Source organism: Triticum dicoccoides, chromosome 3B (genome assembly GCF_002162155.2).
Source record: "Triticum dicoccoides isolate Atlit2015 ecotype Zavitan chromosome 3B, WEW_v2.0, whole genome shotgun sequence".
In the NCBI taxonomy this organism is placed as follows: domain Eukaryota; kingdom Viridiplantae; phylum Streptophyta; class Magnoliopsida; order Poales; family Poaceae; genus Triticum; species Triticum dicoccoides.
Genome location: NC_041385.1, coordinates 700646950 through 700673448, shown reverse-complemented (window position 1 = coordinate 700673448; position 26499 = coordinate 700646950).

Sequence of the window (26499 nt, the reverse complement as noted above, 5' to 3'; positions counted from 1 at the left end):
TGTCGCCGGCTTGCTGCAGCAGGGCGGCAGCGGCTTTGTGGGCCCGAGATGGGCCTGGCCGGGCCTGGGGTGGCCTGGTGTGCCACTGCGGCCACGTCCGGTCGGCACCCGCGACGGTGCTGGAGGCACAGGCCTCCCGCACAATGGTGGTGGAGGTGGTTCCCTCCGGCGCGGCTCCGGTGCTCCCCCTCCCGATTTCTGGCGCTCCTCTCTCCATCCTCTAGGCCTCGTGATGGCGGTCTCAATGAGGCGGCATGGATGACTTCAAGACCGTGGTGGCGTATGCTGGTTGGTGGTTGGCTGGCTGGTTGGCTCCGGATCGGACGGATAGTGGTGGTTGGGATGCGGGAGAAATCCCTGCCGGTTCTTTCGGCGCCGACGCGGTGTCGCCTGCGGGCGTCGCCTTTCCTTCCTGAGGGGCGTAGGTGTTACCCATCCTCCACTCCTCTCCGCGTGCCGGGGGAAACCGTAGGACATGTCCGGGCAGCAGCGTCGTCGACGTCGCACCCCTTCTTGGAGGTGCTGCTTGGTTACGCGGCGATTCGGAGCCTTGGTGTGTGGTGGGACGAATCCGAAGGGCGCAGCGAAGGCGGATCATCTTAGCTTTGCCGAGTTGCCGTTGTTGGCATTTTGTTCTTCTTCTTTCTCTTTTGGGCTTGATGTGCTGTACGCCCCAGCAGTTACCGTGTGATTGGTGAAAGTTGCTTTATTTATAAAGCGGGGGGAAACCCTTTTTCGGTATACCCGGCAAGCAGGATCTGCGAGTTGCATTCTACAAGGTGGTAGCCGCCGTAGAGCTTATCTGCTGGGCATGTGGCAATCATCTTTGGCGGCAGCGGCGGCGAACCAACCTCCATCTGGAAGACCAGCGAGCCATTAGCGCAAGGAAATTGCACCAAGTATAGCTTGCCTTGGAGCGACAAGGGTGCGATGTTTACTGGGATTTCCCAGCTTGGCATTGCCCATTGCCGGTCCTCGGAGGTAGCAAAGGCTACACGTCGCAGATGATGGAACACAAGCATCACGGTGATGGCTCCGGCGCTGCAGGACACGGTAGCACAGACGCAGTATCTGATTAAGGACCACCACCAGTAAGGATCAGAACCACGAGGGACCGAGGGGTCGTTCTTTAGCTGCGCGAGCAGGGTGGCGAGTGGTGGGAGCTCAGCGATGTCGCCGGTGAACGGGTGGACGAGGCGGATGCCGGTGTCCTCGTCCCTCTGGAGGAGGAGGAGGTCGTCGACCGAGTCAAGAGCGCAGTGGCTGTTGAACAGCGGGAGCTTGACACGGACAAAGGTTCCCGTGTCAAGGTTGAAGAAGCGGACGTAGCCGCGCAGCCTGCTGTGGCCGGGGTAGAGGCCATGGCCCTCCGGCAGCATCATCCAGCGGCGCGGGTGGAAGCGCGGATCGGCGGCGCCGCGGCCACGCGGGCAGACGGTGCCAGACCGCTAGCTGGTGCAAACGGCGCGGAAGCGCACGTAGTCCAGAATATCGCCCGAGAGCACTCTCCAGGCTATCGCGCAAACCAAATCCTCTGAAAGCGACGCCCAGAGGGGGGAAGAAAACGGGGGCGCCACTGCGCCAGCGACATCATCCAATGGCACCGCCGCAGGCCGGCGGCACCTCCTTGTGCGCGCAGTCGTGGCCGGCGGCGCCGAAGTGCGTTTTCTAGATCTCGACGGCGGCATCCTGAATTCCAACTCGCAGATCTGATCCACCAAATAAGAGATGACGAATTTTACCTCTGGACAAACGAAAGAAACGCTAGTGATGAGGAATATGAAATAGTCGACGGTCACCCCCAGATTATCCAGCTTATAGGGGATAAATTACACAGATGAAGGGGGCGCGGAACCTGCGGACTTGAGAAGTTGAGATGGTGAATGCCTGTGGAGCACGTTTGAGGGGATTCACCGGCATCGGCGGCCTCGTGCTACGCTTGTCCACTGCTTGGCATGACCGGCGGCCATTGCTTCCGAGTTAGGAGATCCTCGTTCTCAATTTCGATTTGGGAAAGGCGAAGCTCAGAGGCGGCAAGGTCTTCTCTGCCTTCGTCCCTTTTTTCTTACCTCCATAAGTGTCATGGTAACTCCCAACGTTTTTTTGGCAAATTTAGTGATCCAAGATGTCAACTTTAGTTGTGAAGCATGGTAAAAAAAATTATAGCAAGTTTTAGTTTTTCTTTTTTTCTTCTTCTTTTTGAATGACAACTTTTGTAAAAAAACGTTAAGGCTGAAGTGCTCCATGCCATACATGTGTCAATTATCAATTAAGTTTTTTTTTACTAGTACAAATACCCGTGCGTTGCAATGGGCATGGAATCTTGCAGAACCTGCTTCATGTGTCATTAGCTACAATTCTTGTTTTCTTGAGTTGAATCACTGTGATTTATTAACAATCTCCATTGATTCTGGGCCTACCAGCGTGATAACACACGCCGGCGAGACATGTAACCATATTTTACAAAGCTTATTCGTACAGCCTTCGTTAGCTAAAACATGGGCAACTTTGTTCGCGGACGATGCATTATTTCTAAAGTTCTGAAGAAGTCTTTTGCATCTCACACAAATCAACAAACTTGTTTAGGTGGGTAGCGGCATCTTCACTAGGAAGGCCGGAGAATTGATCTTTCATAACAAGATTCAACAAAGCAGCATTGATTTCATAAGACTCAACATCATTAAGAGGAGCAATCGAAGTACTAAGGAAATCATTATTAGTAGTATTAGAGAAATCACACAATTTGGTATTATCTTGCGCCATGGCGACAAGTAATCCAATAGACAAGCAAACAGAAAAAGGCAAGCAAAAAAGAGGGAGAAAAAAGGCAAGCGGAAAAGAGAGGAGATTGGGAAAGAGAGGGCGAATAAAACGGCAAGGGTGAAGTGGGGGAGAGGAAAACGAGAGGCAAATGACAAATAACGTAAATGCGAGGGAGATGAGTTTGTGATGGGTACTTGGTATGTCTTGACTTGAGCGAAGACCTCCCCAGCAACGGCGCCAGAAATCCTTTTTGCTATGTCTTGAGCTTGCGTTGGTTTTCCTTGAAGAGGAAAGGGTGATGCAGCACAGTAGCGTAAGTATTTCCCTCAGTTTTTGAGAACCAAGATATCAATCCAGTAGGAGGCTCCTCACAAGTATCACGAACCTACACAAACAAACAAAGAACTCGCAACCAACGCGATAAAGGGGTTGTCAATTGCTACGTCTTGAGCTTGCGTTGGTTTTTCTTGAAGAGGAAATGGTGATGCAGCACCGTAGCGTAAGTATTTCCCTTAGTTTTTGAGAACCAAGGTATCAATTCAGTAGGAGGCTCCTCACAAGTCCCACGAACCTACACAAACAAACAAAGAACTCGCAACCAACGCGATAAAGGGGTTGTCAATCCCTTCACGGCCACTTGCGAAAGTGAGATCTGATAGAGATAATATGATAAGATAAATATATTTTTGGTATTTTATAATATAGATGCAGAAAAAAGATGAAAATAAAAGTAGATTGGAAACTTATATGATAAAAGATAGACCCGGGGACAATAGGTTTCACTAGAGGCTTCTCTCAAGATAGCATAAGTATTACGATGGGTGAACAAATTAGTATCGAACAATTGATAGAAAAGCGAATAATTATGAGATTATCTAGGCATGATCATGTATATATGCATCATGTTCGCAACAAGTAGACCGACTCCTGCCTGCATCTACTACTATTACTCCACACATCGACCGCTATCCAGCATGCATCTAGAGTATTAAGTTCATAAGAACAGAGTAACGCATTAAGAAAGATGACATGATGTAGAGGGATAAACTCAAGCTATATGATATAAACACCATCTTTTTATCCTCGATGGCAACAATACAATACGTGTTTTGCAACCCTTTCTGTCACTGGGTAAGAACACCGCAAGATTGAACCCAAAGTTAAGCACTTCTCTCATGGCAAGAAAGATCAATCTAGTAGGCCAAACCAAACCGATAATTTGAAGAGGCTTGCAAACATAACTCAATCATACATAAAAGAATTCAGAGAAAATTCAAATATTATTCATAGATAAACTTGATCATAAACCCACAATTTATCGGATCTCGACAAACACACTGCAAAAAGAGATTACATCGAATAGATCTCCACAAGAGAGGGGGACAACATTGTATTGAGATCCAAAAAGAGATAAGAAGCCATCTAGCTAATAACTATGGACCCGAAGATCTGTGGTAAACTACTACAACTCATTGGAGGGGCTATGGTGTTGATGTAGAAGCCCTCCGTGGTGGATTCCCCCTCCGGCAGAACGCCGACGACGGCTCCAAAATGGGATCTCGCGGATACAGAAGGTTACGGTGGTGGAAATATTTTTTCGGTGGCTCCCTGGATGTTTTCGGGGTATGTAGGCTTATATAGGAGGAAGAAGTACGTCGGTGACCGCTCGAGGGGCCCATGAGACAGGGGGGCGCCCTGTAGGGGTGGGTGCGCCCCCACCCTCATGGCTGCCTCGGCTGCTTCTTGATTTGCACTCCAAATCCTCTGGATCACGTTCGTTCCAAAAATCACGCTCCCGAAGGTTTCATTCCGTTTGGACTCCGTTTGATATTCCTTTTTTCGAAATACTGAAATAGAAAAAAAAACAATACGGGTGGGGCCTCCGGTTAGTAGGTTCAAGGTTGTCAGAATCGCGATTCTGTTATACGATTCTACGACTTTACGATCCAAACTAACCCCTATGATTCTACGATTTTAGTTCTTAGAATCTACATTTCTACGATCCTGATAGTGGAGATTCTACGATTTGCGATCCTACCATCAAAGCTCCGATCTGATTCAAAATCGCGATTCTGACAACCTTGAGTAGGTTAGTCCCAAAAATGATATAAATATGTAAAATAAAGTCCATAGACATCCAAAACAGGTAATATAATAGCATGGAACAATCTAAAATTATAGATACGTTGGAGACGTATCATCAATCCCTTCACGGCCACTTGCGAAAGTGAGATCTAATAGAGATAATATGATAAGATAAATATATTTTTGGTATTTTATGATATAGATTGGAAAAGTAAAGATGCAAATAAAAGTAGATTGAAAGCGTAATAAAGGATAGACCTGGGGGCCATAGATTTCACTAGAGGCTTCTCTCAAGATAGCATAAGTATTACGGTGGGTGAACAAATTACTGTCGAGCAATTGATAGAAAAGCGAATAATTATAAGATTATCTAGGCATGATCATGTATATAGGCATCACGTCTGTGACAAGTAGACCGACTCCTGCCTGCATCTACTACTATTACTCCACACATCGACCGCTATCCAGCATGCATCTAGAGTATTAAGTTCATAAGAACAGAGTAACGCATTAAGAAAGATGCCATGATGTAGAGGGATAAACCCATGCAATATGATATAAACCCCATTTTTTTATCCTTGATGGCAACAATACAATACGTGCCTTGCTGCCCCTGCTGTCACTGGGAAAGGACACCGCAAGATTGAACCCAAAGCTAAGCACTTCTCCCATGGCAAGAAGATCAATCTAGTAGGCCAAACCAAACCGACAATTCGAAGAGACTTGCAAAGATAACTCAATCACACATAAAAGAATTCAGAGGACATTCAAATATTTCTCATAGATAAACTTGATCATAAACCCACAATTCATCGAATCTCGACAAACACACTGCAAAAAGAGTTACATCGAATAGATCTCCACAAGAGAGGGGGAGAACATGGTATTGAGATCCAAAAAGAGAGAAGAAGGCATCTAGCTAATAAGTATGGACCCAAAGGTCTGTGGTAAACTACTCACAACTCATCGGAAGGGCTATGGTGTTGATGTAGAAGCCCTCCATGGTGGATTCCCCCTCCGGCAGAAGGCCGACGACGGCTCCAAGATGGGATCTCACGGATACAGAAGGTTACGGTGGCGGAAATATTTCTTCGGTGGCTCCCTTGATGGTTTCAGGGTTTATAGGTATATATAGGAGGAAGAAGTACGTCGGTGGACGCCCGAGGGGCCCACGAGATAGGGGGCGCGCCCTATAGGGGGGCGTCCTCCACCCTCGTGGCTTCCTTGATTGCTTCTTGACTTGCACTCCAAGTCCTCTGGATCACGTTTGTTCCAAAAATCACGCTCCCTAAGGTTTCATTCCGTTTGGACTCCATTTGATATTCCTTTCCTTTGATATACTGAAATAGGCAAAAAAAAACAGCAATACGGGCTTGGCCTCCGGTTAGTAGGTTAGTCCCAAAAATGATATAAAAGTGTAAAGTAAAGCCCATAAACATTCAAAATACGTAATATAATAGCATAGAACAATAAAAAATTATTGATACGTTGGAGACGTATCAAGCATCCCCAAGCTTAATTCCTGCTCATCCTCGAGTAGGTAAATGATAAAAACAGAATTTTTGATGTGGAATGCTACCTAGCATAATTCTCAATGTATTTCTCTTTATTGTGGCATGAATGTTCAGATCCAAATGATTCAAAATAAAAGTTCATATTGACATAAGAAATAGTAATACTTCAAGCATACTAATAAAGCAATCATGTCTTCTCAAAATAACATGTCTAGAGAAAGTTATCCCTACAAAATCATATAGTCTGGCTATTGCTCTATCTTCATCACACAAAGTATTTAGTCATGCACAACCCCGATGACAATCCAAGCAATTATTTCATACTTTAGTAATCTCAACTTTTTCAATTTTTTACGCAATACATGAGCGTGAGCCATGGACATAGCACTATATGTGGAATAGAAGGGTGGTTGTGGAGAAGACAAAAATGAGAAGATAGTCTCACATCAACTAGGCATATCAACGGGCTATGGAGATGCCCATTAATAGATATCAATGTGAGTGAGTAGGGATTTCCATGCAACGGATGCACTAGAGCTATAAATATATGAAAGCTCAATAGAAGAAATTAAGTGGGTGTGCATCCAACTCGCTTGCTCATGAAGACCTAGGGCATTTTGAGGAATCCCATCATTGGAATATACAAGCCAAGTTCTATAATGAAAAATTCCCACTAGTATATGAAAGTGACAACATAAGAGACTTTCTATCATGAAGACCATGGTGCTATTTTGAAGCACAAGTGTGGAAAAAGAGATAGTAGCATTGTCCCTTCTCTCTTTTTCTCTTATTTTTTTCTTTTTTCCTTTTTTTTCTTTTTCTTTTCTTTTTCTTTTCTTTTTGGTGGGCTTCTTTGGCCTCTTTTTTCATGGGCTTCTTTGGCCTCTTTTATTTTTATAAAGTCCGAAGTCTCATCCCGACTTGTGGGGGAATCATAGTCTTCATCATCCTTTCCTCACTGGGACAATGCTCTAATAATGAAGATCATCACACGTTTATTTATCTACAACTCATGATTACAACTCAATACTTAGAACAAGATATGACTCTATATGAATGCCTCCGGCGGTGTACCGTGATATGCAATGAATCAAGAGTGACATGTATGAAAAATTATAAGGTGGCCTTGCCACAAATACGATGTAAACTACAAGATCATGCAAATAGCAATATGACAATGATGATGTGTGTCATAATAAAAGGAACAATGGAAAGTTGCATGGCAATATATCTCGGAATGGCTATGGAAATGCCATAATAGGTAGGTATGGTGACTATTTTGATGGAGGATTATGGTGGGTGTATGGCACCGGCGAAGGATGCGCGGTACAAGAGAGGCTAGCAATGGTGGAAGGGTGAGAGTGCGTATAATCCATGGACTCAACATTAGTCATAAAGAACTCATATACTTATTGCAAAAATCTACAAGTCATTGAAAACAAAGTACTACGCGCATGCTCCTAGGGGGATAGATTGGTAGGAAAAGACCATCGCTCGTCCCGGACCGCCACTCATAAGGAAGACAATCAATAAATAAAATTGTGCTCTAACTTCATCATAAAGCGGTTCACCATACGTGCATGCTATGGGAATCACAAACTTCAACACAAGTATTCTTTAAATTCACAATTACCCAACTAGCGTGACTCTAATATTACCATCTCTATATCTCAAAACAATTATCGAGTATCAAATTGATCATAGCATCCAATTCATTTTCTATGATTGTTTTTATTATATCCAACTTAGATGCTCATCATTCTAGGACCAAATTTGTAACCATAGAAAATACCATGCTGTTCTAAAATACTCTCAAAATAATATAAGTGAAGCATGAGAGATCAACAATTTCTTCAAAATTAATCCTCCACCGTGCTCTAAAAGATATAAGTGAAGCGCTAGAGCAAAAGTTATCTAGCTCAAAAGATATAAGTGAAGCACATAGAGTATTCTAACAAATTTCAATCAAGTAGGCTTCTCCCAAAAGGTGTGTACAGCAAGGATTATTGTGGTAAACTAAAAAGCAAAGACTAATATCCTACATGACGCTCCAAGCAAAACATATATCATGTGGCAAATAAAAATATAGCTCCAAGTAAAGTTACCAATGAACGAAGACAAAAGAGGGGATGCCTTCCCGGGGCATCCCCAAGCTTAGGCTTTTGGCTATATTGAATATCTTGGGGTTCCATGGGCATCCCCAAGCTTAGGCTTTTGCCACTCCTTATTTCATAGTCCATCAAATCTTTACCCAAAACTTGAAAACTTCACAACACAAAACTCAACAGGAAATCTCATAAGCTCCGTTAGTGAAAAAAAATCACCACATAAGGTACTGTAATGAACTCATTCTTTATTTATATTGGTGTTAAACCTACTGTATTCCAAGTTCTCTATGGTTCATAACCTTACATACTAGCCATAGATGCATCAAAATAAGCAAACAACACACGAAAGACAGAATCTGTCAAAAATAGAACAATCTGTAGAAATCTGTAACTTTCGGTTACTTCTGGAACTCCAAAAATCCTACCAAAATAGGACGTCCTAAATTTTTTGTCTATTGATCTAAAGCAAAAATAATCAACACAAAAAGACGTTTCTGTGATTTATTGAATTTTTTGTCATGAGCGTAAAGTTTCTGTTTTTCCAGCAGAATCAAATTAACTCATATCATAGGTTATCCTATAGGTTCTACTTGGCACGAACACTAAATAAAACAAGAAAACACATCTAAACAGAAAGTAGATGCAAAATTTATTACTAAACAGGAACAAAAACAAAGAACACAAAGAAAATTGGGTTGCCTCCCAACTAGCGCTATTGTTTAACGCCCCAAGCTAGGCATAAAAGCAAGGATAGATCTAACTAGTGCCATCTTTGGCACTTGATTCATAAGTAGCTCGCATGATAGATTCATAAGGTAATTTGATTTTATTTCTTGGAAAGTGTTCCATGCCTTTCCTTAATGGAAATTGGAATCTAATATACCCTTCCTTCATATCAATAATCGCGCCAATCGTTCTAAGGAAAGGTCTACCAAGAATAATAGGACAAGAAAGATTGCAATATATATCAAGAATGATAAAATCTACGGGCACCAAATTTCTATTTGCAACAATGAAAACATCATTGATCCTTCCCATTGGCTTTTTAATGGTGGAATCCGCAAGGAGCAAATTTAAAGAGCAATCATCAAGATCATGGAAACCTAGAATATCACATAAAGTTTTCGGAATCGTGGAAACACTAGCACCCAAATCACATAAAGCATAACACTCATAATCTTCAATTTTAATCTTTATAGTAGGTTCCCACTCATCATTAAGTTTTCTAGGTATAGAAACTTCCAAATTAAGTTTTTCATCAAAAGATTGCATCAAGGCATCAACAATATGTTTGGTAAAGGCTTTATTTTGACTATAAACATGAGGAGAATTAACAACGGATTACAACAAGGAAATACAACTTTCTAAAGAACAATTATCATAATCAAATTCCTTGAAATCCGAGATAGTGGATTCAATGCTATTTAAAGTCTTGACCTCTCCAATCCCACTTTTACCAAATTTAGCATCAAGATCTAAAAACTCCAAATTATCGGAACGCTTTTTAACCAAAGTTGATTCACTTCCAGTCCCATTATTATCAAGATTAATATTGCAAAACAAATATCTAACATGGGACACGTTAATAACTTTAAGACCTTCATCATTATTTTCATGTAAACTAGAAGAACACGCTTTAACAAAGCAATCTTTCTTACCAAGCAATCTAGCGGTTCTTTCTTTACACTCGTCAATGGAACTTCTCATAGCCTTGAGAGACTCATTGATATCATGCTTAGGAGGAGTAGATCTAAGTTTCAAAGAATCAACATCACGCGAAAGTCTATCAACGTTCCTAGCCAAATCATCAACTTTAAGCAATTTCTCTTCAAACAAGGCATTAAAATTCTTTTGAGAGATCATAAATTCTTTCACACTATTTTCAAAATCAGAGGGCATATTATTAAAATTACCATAAGAATTATTGTAGGAATTTCCATAATTATTAGAGGAATTACTAGGGAACGATCTAGAATTAAAGTTTCCTCTATAAACATTGTTACCAAAATTATTCCTACCAACAAAGTTCACATCCATAGATTCATTATTATTCTCAATCAAGGTGGATAAAGGCATATCATTGGGATCAATAGAAGAGCTCTTAGTAGCAAACAATCTCATAAGCTCATCCATCTTTCCACTCAAAACATTAATTTCTTCTATAGCATGCACTTTTTTACTAGTAGATCGTTCGGTGTGCCATTCAGAATAATTAGCCATAATATTATGAAGAAGTTTTGTAGCATCTCCTAAAGTGATTTCCATAAACGTGCCTCCCGTGAGTGAATCTAAAAGGTTTTTAGAAGCAAAATTCAATTCGGCATAAAATTTTTGTATGATCATCCATAGATTCAAACCATGAGTAGGGAAATTGAGAATCATCAATTTCATTCTTTCCCAAGATTGGGCAACATGCTCATGATCAAGTTGTTTAAAATTCATAATATCGTTCCTAAGCGAGATGATCTTAGCGGGAGGAAAATACTTAGCGATAAAAGCATCTTTGCACTTGTTCCAAGAATCAATATTATTTTTAGGCAAAGCCGAAAACCAAACTTTAGCACGATCTCTAAGTGAAAACGGAAATAACTTGTATTTAACAATATCATTATCCGTATCTTTTTTCTTTTGCATCTCACACAAATGAAAAAAGTTGTTTAGATGGGTAGCGACATCTTCACTAGGAAGGCCAGAGAATTGATCTTTCATAACAAGATTCAGCAAATCAGCATTGATTTCACAAGACTCAACATCATTAAGAGGAGCAATCGGAGTACTAAGGAAATCATTATTATTGGTATTGGAGAAATCACACAATTTGGTATTATCTTGCGCCATGGCGACAAGTAATCCAACACACAAGCAAACAGAAAAAGGCAAGCGAAAGAGGGGGAGAAAAAGGCAAGCGGAAAAGAGAGGAGATTGGGAAAGAGAGGGCGAATAAAACAGCAAGGGCGAAGTGGGGGAGAGGAAAATGAGAGGCAAATGGCAAATAATGTAAATGCGAGGAAGATGAGTTTGTGATGGATACTTGGTATGTCTTGACTTGAGCGAAGACCTCCCCGGCAACGGCGCCAGAAATCCTTCTTGCTACGTCTTGAGCTTGCGTTGGTTTTCCTTGAAGAGGAAAGGGTGATGCAGCACAGTAGTGTAAGTATTTCCCTCAGTTTTTGAGAACCAAGGTATCAATCCAGTAGGAGGCTCCTCACAAGTCCCACGAACCAACACAAACAAACAAAGAACTCGCAACCAACGCGATAAAGGGGTTGTCAATCCCTTCACGTCCACTTGCGAAAGTGAGATCTGATAGAGATAATATGATAAGATAAATATATTTTTAGTATTTTATGATATAGATTGGAAAAGTAAAGATGCAAATAAATGTAGATTGAAAGCGTATATAATAAAGGATAGACCCTGGGGCCATAGATTTCACTAGAGACTTCTCTCAAGATAGCATAAGTATTATGATGGGTGAACAAATTACTGTCGAGAAATTGATAGAAAAGCGAATAATTATGAGATTATCTAGGCATGATCATGTATATAGGCATCACGTCCGTGACAAGTAGACCGACTCCTGCCTGCATCTACTACTATTACTCCACACATCGACCGCTATCCAGCATGCATCTAGAGTATTAAGTTCATAAGAATAGAGTAACGCATTAAGAAAGATGACATGATGTAGAGGGATAAACTCATGCAATATGATATAAACCCCATCTTTTTATCGTCGATGACAACAATACAATACGTGCCTTGCTGCCCCTGCTATCACTGGGAAAGGACACCGCAAGATTGAACCCAAAGCTAAGCACTTCTCCCATGGCAAGAAAGATCAATCTAGTAGGCCAAACCAAACCGATAATTCAAAGAGACTTGCAAATATTTCTCATAGATAAACTTGATTATAAACCCACAATTCATCGGATTTCGACAAACACACCATAAAAAGAGTTACATCGAATAGATCTCCACAAGAGAGGGGGAGAACATGGTATTGAGATCCAAAAAGAGAGAAGAAGCCATCTAGCTAATAACTATGGACCCGAAGGTCTGTGGTAAACGACTCACAACTCATCAGAAGGGCTATGGTGTTGATGTAGAACCCCTCCGTGGTGGATTCCCCCTCCGGCAGAACGCGGTGACGGCTCCAAGATGGGATCTCGCGGATACAGAAGGTTACGGTGGCGGAAATATTTCTTCGGTGACTCCCTTGATGGTTTCAGGGTGTACGGGTATATATAGGAGGAAGAAGTACGTCGGTGGACGCCCGATGGTCCCACGAGACAGGGGGCGCGCCCTGTAGGGGGGGGGGGGGCGCCCTCCACCCTTGTGGCTTCCTCGATTGCTTCTTGACTTGCACTCCAAGTCCTCTGGGTCACGTTTGTTCCAAAAATCACGCTGTCGAACGTTTCATTCCGTTTGGACTCCGTTTGACATTCCTTTTCTTTGATATACTAAAATAAGCAAAAAAAAACAACAATACGGGTTGGGCCTCCGGTTAGTAGGTTAGTCCCAAAAATGATATAAAAGTGTAAAGTAAAGCCCATAAACATCCAAAACAGGTAATATAATAGCATGGAACAATCAAATATTATAGATACGTTGGAGACGTATCACGCGCCATGGAATCCACATCCACCGAATTGAAGTTCATCGGCGCCACCGAATCCACCTCCCTGGCTTGTTCCAACTCCCGCACCGAAATCATCCACATTGCCCCTATATGGAGCAGAGAAAACATCACCGGAACTTGAACACGGACCGGCCGAAGCTACCATTTTTCTCTTCAAGATCTCTCTCCTTGCCATATCATGCCATGTTTTGGTGAGGTCGTCCATGTCATTGCGGTTCATTGACATGATCTTGTTCTCTTCAGCGAGCAACAATGACATTGATTTGTTCTCGGAGGCGCGTGCTTTTCTCTCCTCAATGGCAGCTTTGCGGAGCCCCTCTTCCTTGAGCATTTGCCACTTTTCTTGCTTCTCTTTTGCCTTCTTCTCGGCCAACTCTTTCTTGATCTCCAATGACTTCAACAACATCAACTCGTTTGATTACACCATGGCATCAATCTTCTCCCTCAAGCTCGATACTTCTTGCTCTCTCTTGATCTTCTCTCTCGTCTTCTTGTCGCCATCGGGTTTGTGCTCATTTCTTGGGACATCATCATCTTCGTCTTCATCCATGTTTACATGTGAGCCTCTCTTTGGTGGGGATTCTCTATCGATCAACTTCTACTTAGCGCATTTTTGGAGCAACTCCCAACAATGCTCTAACTTGAAGAATCTGCCTTCCGAAGCTTCCATGGCCTTGTATCTATGTTGAGCAATCTTGTCCTACAAAATGTGAACAAAGTGATGCAATTATTTCCCATGATACATTATGATGATGCACAACTTGAACAAAGGAAAAACAAACTCACATAATCGGATTCCACGGTGCCACTTGGAGGTGCATTGCGTACTTGCTCCAAGCAAGCTACCCAATGGTTGCACATAGGCTTGATATTCTCCCAACGCCCTTGAAGCGACCGAAATGTGCGTGGAGTCCTATTGGGATACTTTCTCATAATGCGGAAGTATTGATCTTCGATCCTATGCCAATATCTCTTGGCGGTTTGAGAAACACTCGTGCATGGATCAAGAGACACCGCACTCCATGCTTGGATCAAAGCTTGATCTTCCAAGATCTTGTAGTTCTTCGATCTTTGGCTCTTCCCACTCTTTGATTGCGATTCCTCAAACGCTTCCGCTTTGATCTCCTCCAATTCGTCCGCACAACCATGATCATCCACGTCGTCGTCCGTTTCATTGTAGTCAAATGGTTCTAAAGGGGCTTGATCAATGTCAACCGCGTTCGTGTCCAACAAGCTCACGAACTCGGTTGTTGCATTGTTCGAAGCACCTCTATAGCAAATGATAACAGGTCACGAGCTATCGACACAAATGGCGAAAATGAAAGGGAATCGCTAGACTGAAGAGGCAACCTTGCAGCCATTTCGTCAAACACCTCGCTCGCAGGGGGAGCGGCACCGTTGAAAGGCATCGCCGGAGCACCTCCTTGCGGGGGGATGGACCGAGCGGTTGAAGAAGGTGGCTTCCTTTTAGCCGGAACCTTCCTCTGCTTTACGCCTGCGGTCTTGCCGGTATTCTCCGCCGCCGGCCGGGATCGCACTGCGGCGTTGGCGCCCGGAGCGCGGGCCGTCGCGGCGGGGGCAGACGGATTTCCGCCTTGCACGACCACGTTGCCCTGCCGCTTGCGGGCCGGCGCGACATGTGCTTGGGCGACGGCGGCGGGGGCAACATGGCCGGCGACGAGATCCGCCCGAGGGGAAGGAGCATGCGCGACCTCGTCGGTGACGGGGGACAGCAGGGGGGCGTCCATGGCGACGAGGAACGGCCGCGGAGGAGGAACCGGAGCTTGCGGAGTGGGGCAATGGTGGCAGAGGGTGCGGGGAGCGGGAAAGGGCGCGCGAAAGTGTCCCTTCCGCCAAATCTCGCGCCGGATAGGGGTTCAGCTCGGGTCGGCTTCCCAGCCCGTGAAGATAGAGGTTGGGGGGAGAAGATTTGCGGCGCCCCGCAAAGAATTTTGGGGGCAGGGACGGGGTCTGCTCGGGCTGCTTTTTCGGCCCCGACCCACAATTTGGCCGTTATTTTGCGGGGCAGGGCGGGATGCGGGGTCTGCTGGAGTTGCTCTAATGGGCCGGTCGATGATGCTCATTTAATCATCGTGTACAACCTTCCTTCCTGTGATACCACAATTCCCGGGATTTATTTTCCTTCACCTATACAACCTTCCTTCCTGTGATATATGTGCATAGCAGCTTTTCCTTCACAATTCTGGGAATTTATTTTCCTCAGCCTACAATCCCTCCTCCACGTGAGTGTGCATGCATGTCCCTACAATTAATTCCTTCATGGCGAACCAACCTGTGGTTGGATGGTTAGAGGGACAGTGGTATCCCCAGCCCACCAGGGTTCAAATCCTGGTGCTCGCATTTATTACTGGATTTATTTTAGGATTTCCGGCGATGCGCATTCAGTGGGAGGAGACGTTCCCGTCGACGACGAGGCGCCTATGGTGACTTCGTAAATCTCAAGATGATATGCCGGCTCAGTTTTTCGAAGGTGCTCATAGGGGTAGGGTGTGCGTGTGTGCATTCATAGGGGTGAGTGTATGCGCGTGTATATGAGCGCTTGTGTCTGTACTGATGTTAAAAAAAAAAATTCCTTCATGGCAACATCCTTTTGCTCCCTCTGCCTATTGATCTTTCAGGTGGCTTGCATATTTCAAGTCATAACCGTATTTAAATTGGTGGGTCTGGATATGAAGTACTGAGGTGGTACTATCTGTGCACAAATAATCTCTTATAAATGCATAAGGGGGATGCTAGCTCAGTTGTGTGCTCCCTTCGGCAGTTGACCTCATGTTGGGAGTTCGATCCCTCACGGCCGCCGTTTCAGCCGGGCCGTCTGCCACAGCGAGGTCGATCGATGGGCTGAGGCCCGGGCGAGTCAAAAACATCGTTTTAAGGAATTTTAGGGAAACTTTTAGTGCGCACTTACAATCAGAATCATATTTTAGTACCATCTCGCGTATATGTTTTAAATTCAATCTGAAAGCGTAAATTCACGAGAAGAAACGTATCGTGACGGTGAACCCGACAAAGTCAATCCGTGCTTTATTATTAGGGAAGGATTATTGCTTCTCGGTTGAATTTTGGTCGTTAATAAGCCACCTTGGCATTCTTCGCCTGATTGAAGAGTTATGGAATAGTCTCTGAATCTGTTTCCCTTTTTTCTTTTCAGAGAACACTTTTTTCAATAAAAATAAATGCTTTATTCAAAAAATTAAAAAATAGTGACTATTTTTTTTGAACATTTCTAAATGCATTTTTTTTAGAAAATTGAACAACTTTTGGAAATTTTGACCAGTTTATAAAAGTGTGAATATATATATAACTGTGTACTTATTATAAAACTATTTTTACTATGTTGAGTTATTTTAGGTATATAATTTTTTTGTTTGGTTGGGAATCGTTATTCTTGTACTTTTCATTATTTGGGCTTGGCCCAAACAAAGCACTTGACATAGACACTTCACATGTTCACAGAATACTTTAGTATTAAAAAAAGGGAGGGTCTACATCACAATCAACTAAAATTAAATTGGCCTTCAATCAAATATGCCAACCAGTAACCATTTGTCCGCAACGGAAAAAAAACTTGACGAAATAAGAGGACATCCAACCAATTTTTCAGGCACTACAAACATGGCACGTGTATGTATGACCTATGCGCTCTATGATCCATGAGCAAGCAATGAAAGGGCCCAAAAAGCAACACGGCCAGGTTAGTACTTACTCTCACGACCTTCTCCATGTTATTGACAGATTTGTTTTCTTCACAACACTTTTGAAAGAAAACCTGAAATTCTCATGGCATTATCAAGGATCTGAAGTTGATACTTGAAGAAGAAACTCCTGAACACAAACATACTATAAATTCATCATTAGGTTGTCGTAAAATCATCATCAACCGGCTGTACAATGATCAACACATGATGAACTAATCATATACTGAACATTTCATCGCCATGAAGCTTTAAATACAGTGGCTTCATTTGGTCAATTCACTATGAATAAACAGAAACTTTTAAAGTGTATCGAGCTTTGATGAATTTTACAGTGTTCATTTTACTAAAACTCCAGTCAATAACAACCAGATCACAACAAAGATACCGGAACTTCAGTAAAAGTAAGGAGAACCAACCAGTAACAATGTGTGCTTTATGATCAGATAAAAACAAGAAAAAGGATGGAGGAAGAAGGGGACAGAATAGCTACACAATCAGGAAACTACAGTCACACCAAGAAGACAAACTGCAGGTCCTCGTCAGTACTCTCACAATCTCCTTCAATAGTTCTTCCAGTAAAAAAAAGATCAGTACCTAAGAGCATCATCAAAAGATGTCTAGAACACCAATAGTTCAGAAAAATGTAGCACTGTAAATCCAGGTAACTGTATACTGTAAAATCTATACCAGGTCACTGTAAAATACAACAATCACAACCTTTAGGGTACTACTGTAAATTACAGAAGTTATCGAATCGTAAGTCTTCAAACAGTGTAGTGTAAATTCAAACATAAGGCCACTGTAAATTCAAACAATAAAAAAATTATGGTGCTATAAATTATAGAAGCTATAGGAAAGTAAATCCATCACCAGGTTAGTCATCAATTAACTATAATTTACTAACAAAACAAAAAAGTAGACTTCTATGTTTACTATAGTACAGTAAAATCCATCATAGCAATTTAAAAAATTATAGTAAATACAGGGCAGTTATTCCATCGTCATGGTATTGTAAATTCATCACGAAAAGCAGAGACAATTACGCCCCATGACCAAAGGAATAACAAATCCTTCAAGAAGGATCAACCAGATCGAAACTGGAATAATCAACAGAGGAATTGAAACTGAAACCAAGGTGCTGATCAACTAAGCAGAACCAAGAATATCTTCCAATCGACAAGATTCAGGAAACAAAGACAGACATGAGTATTTAAGAGTTTAATTTTATCTAATTTGATTTAGAGGACCTGAAACAACATGAACTTTACAACAAAAATTGGATTGGTCTCTCATGTCTAATATTATAGTATAGATTGATTGACGCTCCTGCCTAACATGCTAAATTCTACACATGAAAAAGCATCACCTCGAGGGTCAATTCTAGACATGAAAAGGCATCACCGCCAACGCCCGCGACGAACACGCACTTTAGGAGGAGGTGGAGGACGAAGGCGGCGCGGAGAGGTGCGACGGGCGCTGCTGGTGGTCGCTGACGACGGCGGGTGGCAAGTGGCAGCCGGAGCGGTGCAAGGAGGCGCGAAGCGTGGGCACAGGAGCTCGAGCGTGAGCGCGCCTCTCCGCACCATCCATCCTCCCGGCAAGCGTCGTCTATCTTCCCGCGTGAGGCACGGCAGCCGCTGATGCACGACGGAATCGGCGAAGCCGCTGGCAGGGCGCGCAGCTGCATCGCCTCCGTTCGTTGCAGAGCGCTCACCTTATCTTGTGCGCCGCGGATGGAAAGTAAGACAGCGTGTAAAAATAAAAAAATGAAACATTTTTTCGGACTAACTAAAGTGGGATGGAGGTTTTAAATCCTAAAAACCATAGGGGCCTCTGTGTAAGAAGGCCGCGACGGTGAACCCAAGGAGTCAATCCGTACTTTATTAGAGCACTAGGACATATGCCCATACGTTGCAACGGGATAAAATATACTATGCATTATTCTCCAAGCGTCATTTCTCCGTCACAGAAATTACCATTGGCCCATTGTTAGATCATGCTCATAGTTACCTCCTATCACTTTTATCTACAACTTCCTCCTCTTGACTATTGGTGTGTTGTAGCCTGCATATAAAAAGGAACATATGAAAATGGATTATTCCTTGTTTATCGGAGGGGTAAGATGGATTATTCCTTAAATCTAAAGAAGTATCTAATTTTGAACTATTTGCTAAATATTGCTCCTAGTATATTGATAGTATTAGTTCTTGATAATAAAATGCACCAACTAATTTATCCTTAAAGCTAATTTATTAAATCTAAATTATTCTATTGCCATTTGCTACATAATATTAGTTCTTCAAACCTGCAGATCATGGAATCAGAAAACTGCACTCCATTATCCTTACAACTAATCTCTGTAATTATAATATGTCAGTCGTTGAGGTGTGTTCTCCCATCTCTCACACAATGATCCAGTATGCAAGAATAGTACAGAACAAAATCTCAGATCAACAAACAGATTTAAATAAAGCTAAACAAGTTGCTGCAATTACAATATCCATAAATGTTTATGTTGTAAAAAGGCGAAAACAGATAAGAGGATATATCCCGAATCTTTAAATGTGAATATTTAGCACTTACTGAACATAGATAGTGCCTACATCTATAAGCTTCAAGAAAACAAAATAGGTATCCAAATTAGACTGCATAAATGGAAGATGCAGAGGATGAACTACCTGGATGGGGACATTGGGCCCTGCCTCAAGACAATGCTCAGATGGATTTTGAAAATCACCCTGTTGAATTCATGGAACTGCCAGACTTGATGGCACCACTGAATGACAATGAAGCTCTAGCAGTTCAGCATGCTCAAGCAGCAGAGGACAACAACAGTATCACACTCTCCCTGGCTCCTTCCAACAGCACTGCCCCTTCAGTCGAATCTGCCGATGGGCCAGTGGGGCCCAATATACAAGACTTGCCGGATTTGAATTTGTTGGAGGCACAAATCCACCCCCAGCATCTGGTTCCCGAAGACCCACACCAAGTGGTGGCCCTGCCTCCTCTGTTTGATGATCACCTGGAGGCCATTTTGGCCCATCATGCTCAGGATGATTATAATGAATATGACCCTATGGTACAAGAATTACAAGCTTACAGTACACCTGCGGTTTCTACTATACAACATTTCATTGCAGCTCCAACTCTGGATTCACATGAGAATGCTAGCCCCACAAGAGTAGCAGATTCTGAACTGGCAGCTGAGACAGATGCAGACCCTGCTCTTCATTTCTTGGGTTCTAGTGGCAACATTCCAGGTCATACCAACCAGACTTTAGGTGAGAACTCTTCTTATGATCTTTCGGCTCCCCCTGGTTTCCCTCACCCCCACTATGCTGAGGTTAACCAAAACCTGTTAGTTGGTTTTGTTCATCTATCAGAGGACAATGTTGACCCTGTGATCTTGGAGAAGGAGAGGATTTTCTCTGTCACGAAAGAATCAGACTCTACCTTGCTTGGGGAGGAAGGGGCAAAGATTTGGCACAAGCACTTTAAACCCACTACAGACAGCAAGCAAGTCATTCAGGTACCTATAGAGTGGGTAAACTTTCTATCTGTTGCTCTTTTATCTTAAATTTGAATAGGCCAAGAAATTTATCACATCTCAAGTTTGGACCTACATCATTAAGGGCTCTGAATTGAAGATCCTCAAACCTTTTGCTATACCAGACACCTGCCCTGATTCCACCTCTAGTACCTGCTTGTCTCAGCAGGATACTTCCATGGAGGTGGATCAAGAGAATCTGACAACTCCTACTTGCAAGGCTCCAGAAGCACATTCTGCTTCCTCAACTTCTACACTGGTTAGGAATAAGAAAAGGAAGGATAAGATGCCACTGGTTGAAACAGAGGTAAGAAGAAGTTGCAGATTGCAACAGCTCAACAAGGGTTACAAGAGCAAAGTTTGTATGGATAAGAACTGTCTGGCATGTCACTCTCTTCCTTCACTGGTCCCTAAGAAAGTAATCAAAAATCTTTCCTCCTCTTTTTGCAAGGTCAATGCTATGGGAGAATCAAAGATGAACTTGCCCCCCAAAGGTAATAAGAAGCAGAAGGCAAATACACCCAAGGACTCTTCTACCTCACCCAGGAAGGCTGCTCAGTACCAGGGCAACACCTAGCTGTTGGGTTGTTTATGTTTATGTCAGTAGTGAGTACTGGGGCTGGTACCTTTTGTGTTGATAAGAACCTGTGGTCAGAAATCATATTATACTGGCAGCACTGCATGATGTACCCGGACTTGCTTGCTATAATCCGTTCCCAACTTTTGCACTATGGGCACCACATGGAATGTGCTTAATTGGAACATTAGAGGTCTGAATGATGATAAGAAATGGACTGCTTTATCTAGTAAACTTGAAGAATCTGCTTGTTCTATTTTATGTCTGCAAGAAACCAAAAGAGAAAATTTTGATAGTCAGTACTTAAAGCACTTCTGTCCCAAGTATCTGTTCAAGTTTGATTATCTACCTTCTGTGGGGGCATTTGGAGGCCTCCTTGTTGTTTGGAATGATCAGTTCTTTTCAGGAAACACCATTCTTAAAAATGACTACTCTATCACCATTGAATTCACCTCCAAGAGGTCTGGGGAGACATGGACCCTCACTAATATCTATGGCCCCTGTCAACATGATCTTCGACCCAATTTCATTAACTGGTTCCAAAATTTACAAATGGCAGATGATCAAAACTGGTTAGTACTGGGAGACTTCAACTACATTCGATATCCACAAAACAGAAACAGAGTAGGAGGAAATGTTCAAGACATGTTACTGTTCAATGAAGCCATCAACCACTTGGCTCTGCTTGAAATCCCTCTTAAAGGCAGAAACTATACTTGGAGCAATATGCAAAATGCTCCTCTTCTGGAAAAATTGGACTGGTTTTTCACATCAGAGGCATGGACTCTCTCTTATCCAGAAACTACTGCTATTCCATTGGCTAGGACCACATCTGATCATACCCCATGTGTTATCAAAATTGGCACATCAATTCCCAAATCAAAGATCTTCAGATTTGAAAACTATTGGCTTCAGCACAGTCAATTTAAACAAGTGGTCAAAGACATATGGGAACAACCTGTTCCTGAGACTGATAGTGCAAAAATTATTTCTGCCAAATTCAAAAGACTCAGGAAAGGTCTCAAAAATTGGTCTAAGCATATTTCTGATCTCAAATCAATCATCAGAAACACCAATGAAGTCATCTTCTTTCTTGATCAGCTGGAAGAATACAGATCACTTTCTAGTGAAGAATCTGATGGCAGAAATTGCCTCAAAGAACACCTTGCCAGAGTGCTTAATTTCCAGAGAATCTACTTGTCGGTGTCAAAACCGGCGGATCTCGGGTAGGGGGTCCCGAACTGTGCGTCTAGGCGGATGGTAACAGGAGACGAGGGACACGATGTTTTTACCCAGGTTCGGGCCCTCTTGATGGAGGTAAAACCCTACGTCCTGCTTGATTAATATTGATGATGTGGGTTACAAGAGTAGATCTACCACAAGATCAAGGAGGCTAAACCCTAGAAGCTAGCCTATGGTATGATTGTTGTTCGTCCTATGGACTAAGGCCATCCAGTTTATATAGACACCGGAGAGGGCTAGGGTTACACAGAGTCGGTTACAATGGTAGGAGATCTACATATCCGTATCGCCAAGCTTGCCTTCCATGCCAAGGAAAGTCCCATCCGGACACGGGACGAAGTCTTCAATCTTGTATCTTCATAGTCTTGGAGTCCGGCCGATGATGGTAGTTCGGCTATCCGGACACCCCCTAGTCCGGGACTCCCTCAGTAGCCCCTGAACCAGGCTTCAATGACGACGAGTCCGGCGCGCATGTTGTCTTCGGCATTGCAAGGCGGGTTCCTCCTTCAAATAATTTATAGAAGATTGTGAATACCAGGATAGTGTCCGGCTCTGCAAAATAAATTCCACATACAACCGTAGAGAGAATAATATTACACAAGTTCAATCTGCTGACGTATTTTGTGGCGCAACATCACACCACTACCAAGCCTTCAAATTGTTTTTATTGTTCCATCTCAGCGCGTTTAGCGAGGCGGTTTCCTTTGCACGTCTTGTCGAAGCAGAGATCGTGTTCCCCTTATTTCGGGATTCCCATCAATACGGACGTGGGTAACCCAACCGCGCCATTGATTGCGGCGCTTGGGAGATAAGCGAGTTTTATCAGGCCGGTGGGGACGCATGTTTCCGTCCGCCCATATAAGGGGATAAAGATCCAATCCTTTTACCTGCGCCTTCTTCCTCCTTGGCTTATCCATCTCCGCGAACTTGAGCTCTAGCGCCCAAGCCCGCACATCTCACCTCAACCTTCTCCAAATATGTCCGGAGCGGGAGGCAAGTGGATGGCCTCCTCCGTTACGGAGGGGCATATCCAGAAGCTGCGCAGCGCCGGATACTTGTCCAGCGACATCGCGCATCGGCTCCCCGACGAGGGAGAGCTCATCCCCACCCCCAGGCCCCATGAGAGGGTAGTATTCCTTCCCCATTTCCTCCGCGGACTGGGCTTCCCGCTTCATCCCTTTGTCCGGGGGCTCATGTTCTACTACGGCCTAGATTTCCATGATCTGGCCCCGAATTTTATTCTCAACATCTCGGCGTTTATCGTCGTGTGCGAGGCCTTCCTCTGCATCCAGCCCCACTTCGGCTTGTGGCTCAAGACCTTCAGTGTCAAGCCGAAGGTTGTGAAAGGCAGCCAAGTGGAGTGCGGAGGCGCCATGGTGGGCAGGATGTCCCACGTTACGTGGCTGGAGGGCACCTTTGTGGAAACCATCAAGGGGTGGCAATCGGGGTGGTTCTACATCACCGAGCCACGTGATCCCGAATGGGCAGCGGCCCCCGAATTCAGATCCGGCATCCCCACACGGCTCACCTCCTAGAAAGAGAGTGGCCGGATCTGGGGGATTCGGAGGAGCTGACCGGACTCCAAGCCTGTATCCAGAAGCTGGTGGACAAGAAGCTCAAGCTTGTCAACGTAGTCCAGGTCATGCTCATCCGCCGGATTCTCCCGTGCCAACGACGGGGCTTCAACATGTGGGAGTTCGATCCGGCGCAGCACCAGACTTTGAATGGGCTTTTTGACACTACGTACGAAGAGGTCTGGAAGGTGCTGTTCAAGGGCACCGAGGCTCCCGCATCCGCTACCGAAGATCACGGATTCAGCTTGCAGCGTCCAGCTGACGAGGTAAGTGATATTGTCCTTTACGGGACGCTTGTTATTCATAGTTTGACTCTATGCGGGATCTAAACTCCCTTTCCTTTGATAGGACTGGCTGAAGAAGGCCGCACAGGCTATCTGTCCGGCCCCATTGCCAGAGGACCCAGCTGACGCCCGCCTAACGGGGCTGCTGGCTCCGGCAACCCACGTGGTGCCAGAGAAGAAGGCCAAGAAGAAGGCCACGGGGACTCGGAGGAGTTCCCGTTTTCAGGTGCTATCGGACGATGAATCCGAGGCCGACTCCTCCCACCAAGGCGAGGAGAAGAAGAAAGCCTCTCCCCTAGCAGGGGGAGGGAAGAAAAGGAAGGCCTCCCCAACAAGGGAGGCCGAAGGGTCCAAGAGGGGAAAAACTCTTCCCCCGGACTGTTCCGCCAACGCCAGTGACGACGACGAGGACTGGCCTCCAAGGGCCAAGCCTCTAGCGAGATCGTAAGTATCCGGACTCCCGAATAACTTCAAGGTTTTCGTTTTCCGCCACATTATGTCTTTCTAATGCCGCATACAACCCTGCAGTCCGCCTAAGGATGATGTCCCCACTTCGTCGAGCGGGTCCTTAGGGGCGTCGGATATGGATTCTCTTCCGACTGCCTCCACCCCCCGTGATGCGGACGATGCCGAGGTGGGATCCCAGGAAGGGACCCACCAGGAGGAGAGGGTCCCGAAGGTGTCACAGGACAACCTCCCGGACTTTGCACCGGACTCAGCCCCGGAACCCATAGTGGCTCCGGAGTCCGGCGGGCGACCCCTTCGGAAGAAGGGAAAGACCGCGACGCCGGCTGCCTCCATCCAACCGAAGGTGCCGGATAATTTGCTGGAGGCGCTCAATGGTGCCTCCATCGAAGAGGAACACCACACTATTATGAGTGCGGTGATTCAGAAGGTTCAGCTTGCCAAGAGCGGGCTGACCGAAGCCTGCAGCAGCCTTCTAACAGGCTTTGAGGTAAGAATTTCAATATATGTAAAATGGTACCGCATAGACAGTAGCCCGTGATGCTCGGTTCGGTGTTTGGAAAGAAAAGCCGGACTGAGGATCTTTAGAAAGATAAACGCAGGATTCATGAAAATATGTCAATATGGGATTGCAGGCTGTGCTGCTGACCTCTGCCGCACTGACTGCGGAGGTCAAAACTTTGAAGGAAAACCTCAAGCGGTCCGAGAACGAGCTCGGCCATGCCAAGAAGCAGCTCGAGGAAAAAGAAGGTGAGTAATACCTTATGAAAATTGTACGTTACAGAAAAGGATTTGGTTGCAAGAAAAATGACAAGGATAACTGGGGTATTGCAGGGGCCACTAACGAGGTGGCGACCCTGAAGGAGGTGGTGGCCGCGGCCGAACGCAATGCTGCTGCAGAGTGCACCGAGCGAGAGAAACATGAGGTGCGGGTGGCGGAGGTACAGCAAGAGCTCCAGGATCTCGTGAGGAAACATGAGAGCTGGAGCGTGACTCGAAGACTTGAGAGTCTGAGCTTGCAACGGCTCTTGAGAGTGCCAAAGCCGCTAAGGCCGAAGCCTACAAGGCCCTCCAGGAGATCGAGGCGATAAAGAAAATAGCAGCGGGTAAGGCATTTTTCATGCAAAGTAAGCATGTGAGTGTTAATTACCTATCACTTACCCGAATTCGGAGCTCTCCAGGAGCGTTCGCAGATCTTCCTCGCAGCGTGTCCGATGCTGCCGCATTCTACCGGGCCGAGGAGGGGAGCTCAACAGAGAAGGTCTTCTGGTCTCAATATGCTAAGGCCGAACATCCGGTGCCCCTTAGCGACCAGCTGAAGCAGCTGGTCGAGCTCCACAAGGCGGCCGAACAGGCCATGAAGGGCCTCATAGTTCGGCTGTGGCCTAAGGAGGCCATGCCTGGGAGCTACTTCGGCCTGGTGCGGCGGCTGGTGGATGCGTGCCCGTGGGTTGAAGTCATCAAGCACTCCGCCTGTATTGAAGGTGCGCGTCGGGCCCTTGCCCGCGCAAAGGTGCACTGGGGCAAGATGGATGCCCAGAAGCTTGTGACGGACCCCCCACCAGAGGGCAAGGAGCATCGCACGCCCGAGATGTATTATAGGAGTGTGCTGAAGGGCACCCGCACTATTGCGGGTGAGTGCTCCAAAGATGTAATATTTGAGTAGACACACATTTTGTTATCCTGTGCGCTGAAAACTTGGTTCATATGTGCTAAGCAACGCTTGTTAATTTAAAATATTACCTTCTGTGTGGCTGTTTATCAAATCTGAGAGATGGCAAGTCGTCGGCTTCAGCCCCCATGCCACGAGTGCTGGGGTGTTCGGGATAAACTCAAGAGCTCTTGTTCCCATTTTTGGGTCCATCTAGGGAGGCGCTCAACACAACGAACAAGGCAACCGGACTTATAATGCTTGAACACTCTCACTTAGCCATAGAATTCTATAAATTTAAATTTCGGCGAAGCCCCTAGTTTTCGGA